Below are 12164 nucleotides of genomic sequence, written 5' to 3' on the forward strand. Positions count from 1 at the left end.
TGGGCTTTATCCCAGGGATGCAAGGATTCTTCAATATCTGCAAATCAATCAATGTAATACACCACATTAACAAATTGAAAAACAAAAACCATATGATTATCTCAATAGATGCAGAGAAAGCCTTTGACAAAATTCAACACCCATTTATGATAAAAACTCTCCAGAAAGCAGGAATAGAAGGAACATACCTCAACATAATAAAAGCTATATATGACAAACCCACAGCAAACATTATCCTCAATGGTGAAAAATTGAAAGCATTTCCTCTAAAGTCAGGAACAAGACAAGGGTGCCCACTTTCACCATTACTATTCAACATAGTTTTGGAAGTTTTGGCCACAGCAATCAGAGCAGAAAAAGAAATAAAAGGAATCCAAATTGGAAAAGAAGACGTAAAACTCTCACTATTTGCAGATGACATGATCCTCTACATAGAAAACCCTAAAGACTCCACCAGAAAATTACTAGAATTAATCAATGATTATAGTAAAGTTGCAGGATATAAAATTAACACACAGAAATCCCTTGCATTCCTATACACTAATAATGAGAAAACAGAAAGAGAAATTAAGGAAACAATTCCATTCACCATTGCAACGAAAAGAATAAAATACTTAGGAATATATCTACCTAAAGAAACTAAAGACCTATATATAGAAAACTATAAAACACTGGTGAAAGAAATCAAAGAGGACACTAATAGATGGAGAAATATACCATGTTCATGGATTGGAAGAATCAATATAGTGAAAATGAGTATACTACCCAAAGCAATTTATAGATTCAATGCAATCCCTATCAAGCTACCAACAGTATTCTTCACAGAGCTAGAACAAATAATTTCACAATTTGTATGGAAATACAAAAAACCTCGAATAGCCAAAGCGATCTTGAGAAAGAAAAATGGAACTGGAGGAATCAACCTACCTGACTTCAGGCTCTACTACAAAGCCACAGTTATCAAGACAGTATGGTACTGGCACAAAGACAGAAATATAGATCAATGGAACAAAATAGAAAGCCCGGAGATAAATCCACGCACATATGGACACCTTATCTTTGACAAAGGAGGCAAGAATATACAATGGATTAAAGACAATCTCTTTAACAAGTGGTGCTGGGAAATCTGGTCAACCACTTGTAAAAGAATGAAACTAGAACACTTTCTAACACCATATACAAAAATAAACTCAAAATGGATTAAAGATCTCAACGTAAGACCAGAAACTATAAAACTCCTAGAGGAGAACATAGGCAAAACACTCTCTGACATACATCACAGCAGGATCCTCTATGACCCACCTCCCAGAATATTGGAAATAAAAGCAAAAATAAACAAATGGGACCTAATTAAACTTAAAAGCTTCTGCACATCAAAGGAAACTATTAGCAAGGTGAAAAGACAGCCTTCAGAATGGGAGAAAATAATAGCAAATGAAACAACTGACAAACAACTAATCTCAAAAATATACAAGCAACTCCTACAGCTCAACTCCAGAAAAATAAATGACCCAATCAAAAAATGGGCCAAAGATCTAAATAGACATTTCTCCAAAGAAGACATACAGATGGCTAACAAACACATGAAAAGATGCTCAACATCACTCATTATCAGAGAAATGCAAATCAAAACCACTATGAGGTACCATTTCACACCAGTCAGAATGGCTGCGATCCAAAAGTCTACAAATAATAAATGCTGGAGAGGGTGTGGAGAAAAGGGAACCCTCTTACACTGTTGGTGGGAATGCAAACTAGTACAGCCACTATGGAGAACAGTGTGGAGATTCCTTAAAAAACTGGAAATAGAACTGCCTTATGATCCAGCAATCCCACTGCTGGGCATACACACTGAGGAAACCAGAAGGGAAAGAGACACGTGTACCCCAATGTTCATTGCAGCACTGTTTATAATAGCCAGGACATGGAAGCAACCTAGATGTCCATCAGCAGATGAATGGATAAGAAAGCAGTGGTACATATACACAATGGAGTATTACTCAGCCATTAAAAAGGATACATTTGAATCAGTTCTAATGAGGTGGATGAAACTGGAGCCTATTATACAGAGTGAAGTAAGCCAGAAGGACAAACACCAATACAGTATACTAACGCATATATATGGAATTTAGAAAGATGGTAACGATAACCCTGTATACGAGACAGCAAAAGAGACACTGATGTATAGAACAGGCTTATGGACTCTGTGGGAGAGGGAGAGGGTGGTAAGATTTGGGAGAATGGCATTGAAACATGTGAAATGTCATGTATGAAACGAGATGCCAGTCCAGGTTCAATGCACGATGCTGGATGCTTGGGACTGGTGCACTGGGACGACCCAGAGGGATGGTATGGGGAGGGAGGAGGGAGGAGGGTTCAGGATGGATTTTCTTTTAAAAATTTAAAATAAAAAAAAAAAAAAGGAAAAAAAAAAAAAAAAACCAAGGCAACATGAGTTTCATTTTGGCCAAGCCTCAGTCAGGGTCTATACTTAAGAGACAAGAGTTAAATCAACTTTACTTGAACAATATGGATTAGAGTTGGAGAGAAATTATTCCCTCCTTCCTCACTCTCAAAATCAGCAAAAAATATAAACACAGGAAACCAGGTACTGTGTAATTCTTACTCATCCTTCAAAAACCAAATGAATTGCTGATTTTTTGTGACACTTTTATTTGTTCTTTCAGAGCTTTATTTTTAGTTCTAAACAATATCTTTCATATCTAGAATTTTTGCCTGTTCCCTCTAGAGTTTCATGAGGGTATAAACCACATCTTATTCAGTTCCATATCTCAACACTTAGGACAGTATATTAAAAGTAGTAAATATTGGCTTTCTCACCAAATTAAATGAAATTATTCTGCAACAGTCTCTTTCTGAAAAGAACTTAATATTGTTTTAATGGGCTTGATTTAATTTTAGGCTTTAACAGCTGTCCACAAAAACACAGTTCTGAAATTTCACTAGTAATAAATGGGAAATTCTTTTGAAATAGTTTCTGTGCAAACTGCTTTAAAGAACATGAAGAAAACAATACAACCATAATTCTTTGCTGCAACATGAGTGATACCTCTTCTGAAATTCACATTCAGGAATTAAGAACAACTATTTTACTAAAAAAAGAAGTCAGTGTTTTTCTCAGAAAAACATGGCTTCATGCACTACATATGTTCCATCCAAAAATATGACTCCAAATCATACAGCATGGGAAATGAATAAAATCTTCACATGTTCAAAGTACCTTTTGCATAACCAAAAAAAAAAAAAAGAGAGAGAGAGAGAGAGAGAGAAAGCAGCAAAGCCATTCTGAAATCTCACTGATAAATCTGCAGTCTACATAACTCACTCCTTCACCTAAAGGAACAAAGAAGAATCGAGTATTTAGCATATGTTCTAAAGATGATAAACATCTTACATATTCAATAAAACCTTCAGAGAGTCATCAGTTTACATAAAGCAAACTTGGAAATACAAGAGAGATCTCTCTGTCAAAGGAAGTTCCTAATAAATGACTCCTGTAAGTGAACTGGATTTGTTGACAAGCTTCTGTATCAATTCACAAAGCTGCAAGCTCTTCTTAGAACAACTTCTGCCTATAATGTTTGTTCAGGAACTTCTATTTTGAAGTGCCCTTAAACACTTTTAAGCATTCTTTTATACACACGCACGCACATATATTTAGTTATCTTAAAATAGAAGTTTGTATCACTTTCATAGAACATTTCTACTTATTCTAAAATGTTGGGGATTTATCAAGGGTACTAATTTTGCAGAATTTTAATGTAGGACCTGTGATTGTGTTTATTCTAGGAGGAACTTGAAAAAGAGCTCATGGTCCCAAACAAGAATCCCTGAATCAGAACCTTAGGGTGAAAGGAAGGGAGAAAGTAGGCTTCCAAGTTTGGGAACCACTCCCTTTCAAACTCTATCAGGGGCTATGAAGTTGTCTAAGTTAAAACTCTCCAAACTAACAAAAACTTTAATTCAAGCAGGATTAAAAAACAAATGTCCATAGCCATTGAAATTACTGAATACATTAGGACACAGAATGGGATTAGCACATGGAAAGCTAGGATTCTTCACAGTCTTGTTCACTCTGACTATTCTCTCAGACTCTTTTGCTCACTTATGCAAAAACATCTATATATGCAGAAAATGTAGACCTCATATTGTTCAGAAACATAAATTTCTCATTTCCATATTTTCTAGCAGGTACTCTGACCTTTTGCTGATTTTGACTTAGTACATTGGTGGTCCAGCTCTGCCCTTCCCCTATATCTTCATTCTTCTTCCAGTGGTCTTGCTGTTTTGTTTCAATAATTGCTTGTCCCTTGGGTCATATGACTTGCTTTAACCAATAAGATCTTACCAGACTTGACTCATGCAAAGTCTTGACAAAATACTTGCATCTGTCACTTCCTTCCTGCCTTAGCTGTGCTTGCTAAGAGAACATGCCTCAACTAGTCTCTGAAGTCAGCTGGGGCTAAGATACTGACAGGAAAGCAGAGCCATCTCAGCTAACTATCTAAAACAGTCAACTGATAGTTGACTCTCAAATTTGCAGATGATCCAAGCCAAGATCAGCTGAGATGAGCCTACCTGACCCAAGGCTGATGAAAGATGAACAAATGAGTCCAGCTGAGACCAGAACCTGATTCAAAACTGACCCTTAAATTTGTGAGCTATTATAAATGATTGTCTTTTTAAGCCAGGGTTTTGAAGCAGTTTATTCATTCCAATATTGCAGTAAAAGAATTGATACAACCATAGTTAAGGCAATTGCATTAGTCAGCTGATCCCCTTCATGGATCACAGCCTTGTTGTGGTGAAGGGGCTTACATAACTCAGTGAAACTATGAACCATGCCATGCAGGGCCACCCAAGACAGATGGGTCACAGTAAAGAGTTCTCACTTAATGTGGTCCATTGGAGGAGGGAATGGCAAACCATTCCAGTATTCGTGCCCCAAAAACCCCATGAACATTATGAAAAAGCAAAAGATATGATGCCTGAAAATGAGCCCTCCAGGTTGGAAAATGTCTAACATGCTACTGGGGAAAAGTGGAGGGCAATTGCTAATAGCTCCAGAAAGAATGGACCACAGCAGAAATGACGCTCAGTTGTGGATGTATCTGCTGGTGATGTAAATAAAATCCGATGCTGTAAAGAGCAATATTGCATAGGAACCTGGAATGTTAGGTCTATGAATCAAGGTAAATTGGACATGGTCAAGGAAGAGATGCCAAGAGTGAACATCTATTGATATCTTAGGATTCATTGAACTTAAATGGGCAGGATTGGGAAATTTTAATTTAGAAAATCATTATATCTACTTTTATGGGCAAGAATCTCTTAGAAGAAATGGAGTAGCCCTCATAGTCAACAAAAGAGTCCAAAATGCAATATTTGGGTGCAATCTCAAAAACAGCAGAATGATCTGTTTGTTTCCAAGACAAACCATTCACTGTTACAGTAATCCAAGTCTATGCCCCAACCACTAATGCCAAAGAAGCTAAAGTTGACTGATTTTATGAAGACCTAAAAGACCTTCTAGAACTAACATCATAAAAAGATGTCCTCATCATCATAGGGGATTGCAATGGAAAAGTAGGAAGTGATGAGATACTTAAGAGTAATAGGCTAGTTTGGTCATGGAGTACAAAATGAAGCAGGGCAAAGGCTAACAGAGTTTTGCCAAGAGAACACAATGGTCATACCAAACACCCTTTTTCAACAACACAAGAGACAACTCTACACATGGACATCATAAGATGGTCAATGCCCAAATCAGACTGATTATATTTTTTGCAGCCAAAGGTGGATAAATTCTCTACCATCAACAAAAAAACAAGACCTGGAGCTGACTGTGGCTCAGATCAAGAACTCCTTATGGTGAAATTCAGGCTTAAATTGAGGAAAATAAGGAAAACCAGTAGGTGATTCAAGTATGACCTAAATCAAGTCCTTTATGATGGTGGGAGTTGGACCATAAAGAAGGCTGAGTGCTGAAGAATTGATGCTTTCAAATTGTGGTACTGGAGAATACTCTTAAGAGTCCCTTGGACTGCAAGGAGATCAAGCCAGTCAATTCTAAGGAAATCAATCCTGAATATTCATTTGGAGGACTGATGCTGAAGCTGAAACTCCAATACTTTGGCTACCTAATGCAAAGAGTTGATTCATTGGAAATGACCCTGATACTGGAAAAGATTGAGGGCTGGAAGAGAATGGGACAACAGAGGATGAAACAGTTAGATAGCATCTTGGATTCAATGAACATAAATTTGAACAAACTCCAGGAGACAGTGAAGGACAGGGGAGCCTGGCATTCTGCAGGCATTGTGTAGCAGAGTCATTCATGACTTACTGACGACAACAACAACAGCACAGTGATAATGGGGACCCTGAACTTGTAACTGGGGCAGTGTCCTGGGCCAATTGCCAAGTTCCTCAAAGAAAACCCTGTGTTAATGGAAACAAGAAAACTGGAGCCAATCCGGATCTCTGGAATGGGGTTGCTGCAAAATGGGACCAGATAGAATGTGTGTTGGGAAGGCACCTGGGTGATTCAAAAAATGAAAGGCCTGAAGAAACTATGAAAAAACTATCAATCCAATTATAAGAGTACACCAACATATGCATAAAATAATAATGGAATAATAGAAATAAAGAAATAAATTTGATTGAGGAAAAATTATACCACATTCACTGTAAATACAGAAGATGTTCAAAAGAAAAGAAAGAAATGAGAACTGAAATCATCAAGGCAGGGCATATGGGGAAGGTGGAGTTAGAGGGATGCCTTGAAAGATAAACTAGTCTTGATATATGAGGGACAAAAATTTATAGGAAGTTTTTTCATATAAAGAGTGAAACTTATTAGACAATATTAGTGTTGAATTGTTGCTTTTTTTGAGGTTATTGCACACAGAAAAGATTATTTAAGATTAATACAATTTTAAAATTAATATTTAATTGACTAAAGTTACAAACTGACAGGCTTAGCCTTTTTTTGATTTTACAAACCATTTAGATTTAATTTACAAATTTGTGATACTATTTATATATCCAGTAAATTTTAACTATTACTTTTAAAGGGGATTTTACATCTTAGTTAATTAAATCCCATTAAATATTTTAAAATGCATTTATTCATTTAATACATTTTGCTTTTCTTTTATATGCAGTTCAGTAATCTGAATAACAAAAAAGCTCTCCAGGAACTTAACCAATTCTTATAAACCTAATAAATTACAGACATAAACACAGTAAATCTAAAATTATCATAAACATTATATTATTTCCAAAACATGGTAGAATTATCTTGCTTCTTTTAACTTAAAATTATAAGCTTAAATCAATTATTTAGATATACATTTTTTAAGATATCCTGGAGATTTATTTTTTAATTTACTTATTTTTAATTGGAGGATAATTACTTCACAATATAGTGTTGGTTTAGAGCTCAAACACAGTAGTTAGGATACATTTTAAAACTAGAATTCAATAGCTTAACCAGTAGATTTGTGATTTTCAACTGGGAGTAGTATTACTGCCCCCTGGGGTGTATTTGGAGGTATGAGCAGGTGCTTCAACTGTCACAATGCCTGGGGACTACCACAGGCGTTACGTGGGTGGTCACCAGGGACATGGGAAGCTCCTATAGGGAGAGATCCAAAAGCATGCCCCTTGAGTGCATTAGATAATGTTGTAGTTTGGATTCTTACAGAAGCTGACTCTGACCGATGATTCAAATTCAACTAAGTTATTTGGAAGTTAAGAAAACACTGGTAGGTAAGTCAGAGTGAGACAGGAGGGGAAATAAAGCAATTGTTCAGTCGCTGACTTGGGTCTAACTCTTTGCCGTCCCATGGACTGAAGCATGCCAGGCTTCTCTGTCCTTCACTATTTTCTGGAGTTCGCTCAAACTCATGCCCAATGAGTAGGTGGTGCCATCCAACCATCTCATCCTCTGTCATCCCTATCTCCTCCTGCCCTCAATCTTTCCCAACATCAGGGTCTTTTCCAATGAGTCAGCTGTTTGTTTTAAAGAGTGCTTTATCAAGCTGAGGGTAACCTGAGCATAACCCAACTGTGTGAACTCAAGAGTCAACATATAACATGGGTCTGTAGGGTATCTTACCCTGGGGATGAGAGGGCTGGGTTCTGACACACCAACTTCATTGTCATTGATTGAGGGCTGCTCCAGGAGGCAGGTTTCCCACACTTCAGGCAAAGCAAAGAGAATCCACCAGAGAAGTCTCCTAAGGGCAAAAACAAAAGCCAGATGCTTTGTGCTTATTTCTGTTTATTTGTTTGACTCTTCAGATTGTAGCACATTGAATGGAAATCAAATGAGTTTAAATATAGGGATTTGATAAATTGCCTCTTTAACTTTCCTTTGATCTTTAATTGGAGAGGAATCATGGGAAGAAAGACTGCTAATCCAGGCTCTGAGGCATCAGAGAACTTGATCATCTAGAATTTGATCCCCATTTGCCTCCCAGAGTAAACAATGGTGGCTTTGAGCAAGCGAGCCCCAGAAAAATTAACAAGACCTTGGAAGAGAAAGGTAACACTGGTCTCAGTCCTCAAGAAGTCATTTCTGCTCATTGGCACCTGTTAGACTGAATGTGCTGGTGGACGGTGATGCAAGTCATACTCCCCAGCCTCTCGCAGTCCTTGGAAAAGGCTCTGGGGCCATGAATCTCATGGAAAAGTGCCAATGAGGCAAAAGGAAGATGAGCAGAGATTACAAATGTAAAGCAACATTTATTAAGGTCTGCTGCTGCTAAGTCACTTCAGTCGTGTCCGACTCTGTGCGACCCCACAGACGGCAGCCCACCAGGCTCCCCCGTCCCTGGGATTATCCAGGCAAGAGTCTATGCCATTTCCTTCTTCAGTGCATGAAAGTGAAAAGTGAAAGTGAAGTCGTTCAGTTGTGGCTAACTCTTAGCGACCCCATGGACTGCAGCCCACCAGGCTCCTCCGCCCATGGGATTTTCCAGGCAAGAGTCTATGAAAATGTTTCACAGGGGTCCATGAATTGTGTGAAATTACATGTCAACTTTTGCAAAAGTGTGCATTTTCCTGGAGAGAGAGGAAGTCCATAACTTTCATTAGCCTCTGTAGGGAGACCATGCCCTTCACACAAGAATAAGAAACATTTATTTAAAATGAAATCCAGTAATGGAGGAGCAAACAGGAGAAAGGTAGAGAAAAGTGACTACTATCCACAATTATCAAGTATCAATTTTGTCATGACCCTTGTAAGAATCCCATCTTTAATGATAAAGCAATAAAACTTAGAGCAATTTTGCAAATTCAAGGACACAGCCATCAAAAGGTGCAGCTGACAGTCCAGCTCTGATGCTTTACTGACTCCAAAGCATATGCCATCCTCACTATGCTGCCCCGTTATCTCCAGGGGGTCCTGGAGTGAAGCCCTTAAGCATATATTTTCCAAATGTTCCTAACAGTCTAGGGAGAGGAGGAACTGATTTCATGGAAACTGAAATGACCCAAAAGAAAGTTAACGAAGTGCAGAGTATTTGAATATGACCATTCCCTCTAGCACCCACAGGCCTCAGCCCCCATGGCTATGACAACTCTGAGCCTGCCCCTGGAACGTGGATATTGACCTTGCCTTCTCATCCCACAGACAAACTGGGTTTTTATTCATTCCCAGGGCAATTAAATGAAACTCATTTAATGACCAATTAGAACGGCTGCAAAGGTAAGTATGAGTGATAGAAGAGGAGAAACATCTAACCTATATTGGGACGTGAAAGTGGTTAAGCTAGAGGAAACTCTCTAGAGGTGCTGACACTTGGTGGCCACAAACTGAAGGACAAGTAGAAGTTAGTGACACAAGAAGTAACACAAAAGTCTCAGCAGAACAGATTTCTGTTAACAACAATATAGTGTTGGAAAGAATAGAAAACCAGTGGACTCTTGTGGACAGAGGGGTCTAAAGGAGGAATACGTGTAGTGTTCAACTCTTTGTGACCCTATGGACTGTAGCCTGCCAGGCTCTTCTGTCTTTGGAATTTCCCATCAAGAATACAGTAGTGGGTTGCCATTTACTTCTCCAGGTGATCTTCTGGACCCAGGAATTGAACCTGCATCTCCTGCATTGGCAGGCAGATTCTTTACAACTGGGAAGCCACTAAAGGAGACAGGAACTTGGTAAAAGTTTCTTGCACCCTCACAGACTTGCACACATAATCATAAGCTACAGGATACACACAAGTAGCAATGAGTATATATTACACGTGGTTATGTCCAAATTGTTATTCTCAGTAGCATATGTTTATTTCATCCAAATATATTCAAATATAATCCAAACAAAAAGAAGCAAAAAATTAGGGGACAGATTTCAAGGTGTATGTAAAGAAAAACTGTTCTTATGTGACAGTTATCAAAAGAAAAGAAAAAATTGAAAGGAAGGAAGGAAAGAGAGAAGGAGAGAGCGAGGAGAAGAAAGGAAAAAAGGGGAGAACAGTGCTTGGAAAAGCAGTGGGTTCCCTGTCATTGCTTCCTCTCCCAGCATTTTGTATATGATTCTATAATTTGGGGTCAAAAACATTTCTGGGATGCAACTATATTTGCTCTTCCTGTACCTTTGCTTAGCTAAAAGACATTTACATCAAGAAGTTAAGTGTGTTTCTTTCTAGATGATAGGATTACAGGTGATTTTTATTTCCAAATTTCTAGCTTAATAGGTACCCTGATTCTTATTTTATTTTATTTTGATTCTTATTTTAAAGTCAGAAAATTCTATAACTATTTCAAAACCTTTCTGCCTCTTGGTCAAACATTTACAAATGCATTAGTATAAAATATACATATCCAATTGTGATGCATTAAGAAACTCAAGAGATTACTCTTTTCATGTAAATTATGCTATAATTAGGAGAAGGAAATGGCAACCCACTCCAATATTCTTGCCTGGAAAATCCCATGGACAGAGGAGCCTGGTGTAGGTCACAGTCCACGGAGTCACAAAGTGTCGGACACGACTGAGCAACTTCACTTCACTCACTTCATACTTTTTCACTGGAGAAGGAAATGGCAACTCACTCCAATATTCCTGCCTGGAAATCCCATGGATGGAGGAGCCTGGCCAGTGGTGGTCCATGGGGTCACAGAGAGTCAGACACAACTGAAGTGACTGAGCATGCACGCATGCTATAATTAAGTGATCCTTCATTATTTTTGATACAATAGCTTGTATAGAATACTACTACTAAGTTGCTTCAGTCATGTCTGACTCTGTGCAACCCCACAGATGGCAGGCCACCAGGCTCTGCCATCCCTGGATTCTCCAGGCAGGAACACTGGAGTGGGTTGCCATTTCCTTCTCCAATGCATGAAAGTGAAAAGTGAAAGTGAAGTCGCTCACTCGTGTCTGACTCTTTGCGATCCCATGGACTGCAGCCTACCAGGCTCCTCCACCCATGGGATTTTCCAGGCAAGAGTACTGGAGTGGGTTGCCGTTAAGTCCTGTATAAATCTATTGAGTATGGATTTTTGTACAATAGGCTATCATTCTTATCAAAAAAAAGAAACTTTCTTAGCTACCAAAATGGATGCAGGTAATTTTTCTATAAGTACTCACATCCATTTTGGTAACTTTTTCAAAGTGAAAAACCCCATTTGATAAAGCCAAAACATAACATAAAAATGAGTATAAGCAAAGGAAAAAAAAAGTGGCATTTGGGAAAAAAAACTGTCTAATATGCAAAAGAAATGGGATTGGTTTTTAGAATGCATTAAATGTTATATAGATTGATGTTTTCAAAATAGAAACAGAGGCAAAGAATATAAATAGAAATGTAAAAATACAGCAATGGTAAGCTGCAGCTCCTTTCAATAGTGAATCTGGAAAAGAAAATGAAAGCAATGAGACAGCACAATTTTGGCCCTCAGTTTGGCAACATTTTAAACAGTCCCATAATACAGAGAACTGTGTAATATATGCTGCAGCTTTTTGGAGGTATTTTTGACAATATCTGTTCAATTCATTTGTTGTAGCCATGCGTTCTGGGAAACAAACGCACTCAGAGGGACAATGCAGATAGTGGAGTGCTGTTTATTACACCAGTGGGCCCAAAGCAGAGTCTCCTCTTAGCCAAGGACCCTGACCAGTTTTTCTGGAAACC

This window comes from Bos indicus x Bos taurus, chromosome 6 (genome assembly GCF_003369695.1).
Source record: "Bos indicus x Bos taurus breed Angus x Brahman F1 hybrid chromosome 6, Bos_hybrid_MaternalHap_v2.0, whole genome shotgun sequence".
NCBI classification, from domain to species: domain Eukaryota; kingdom Metazoa; phylum Chordata; class Mammalia; order Artiodactyla; family Bovidae; genus Bos; species Bos indicus x Bos taurus.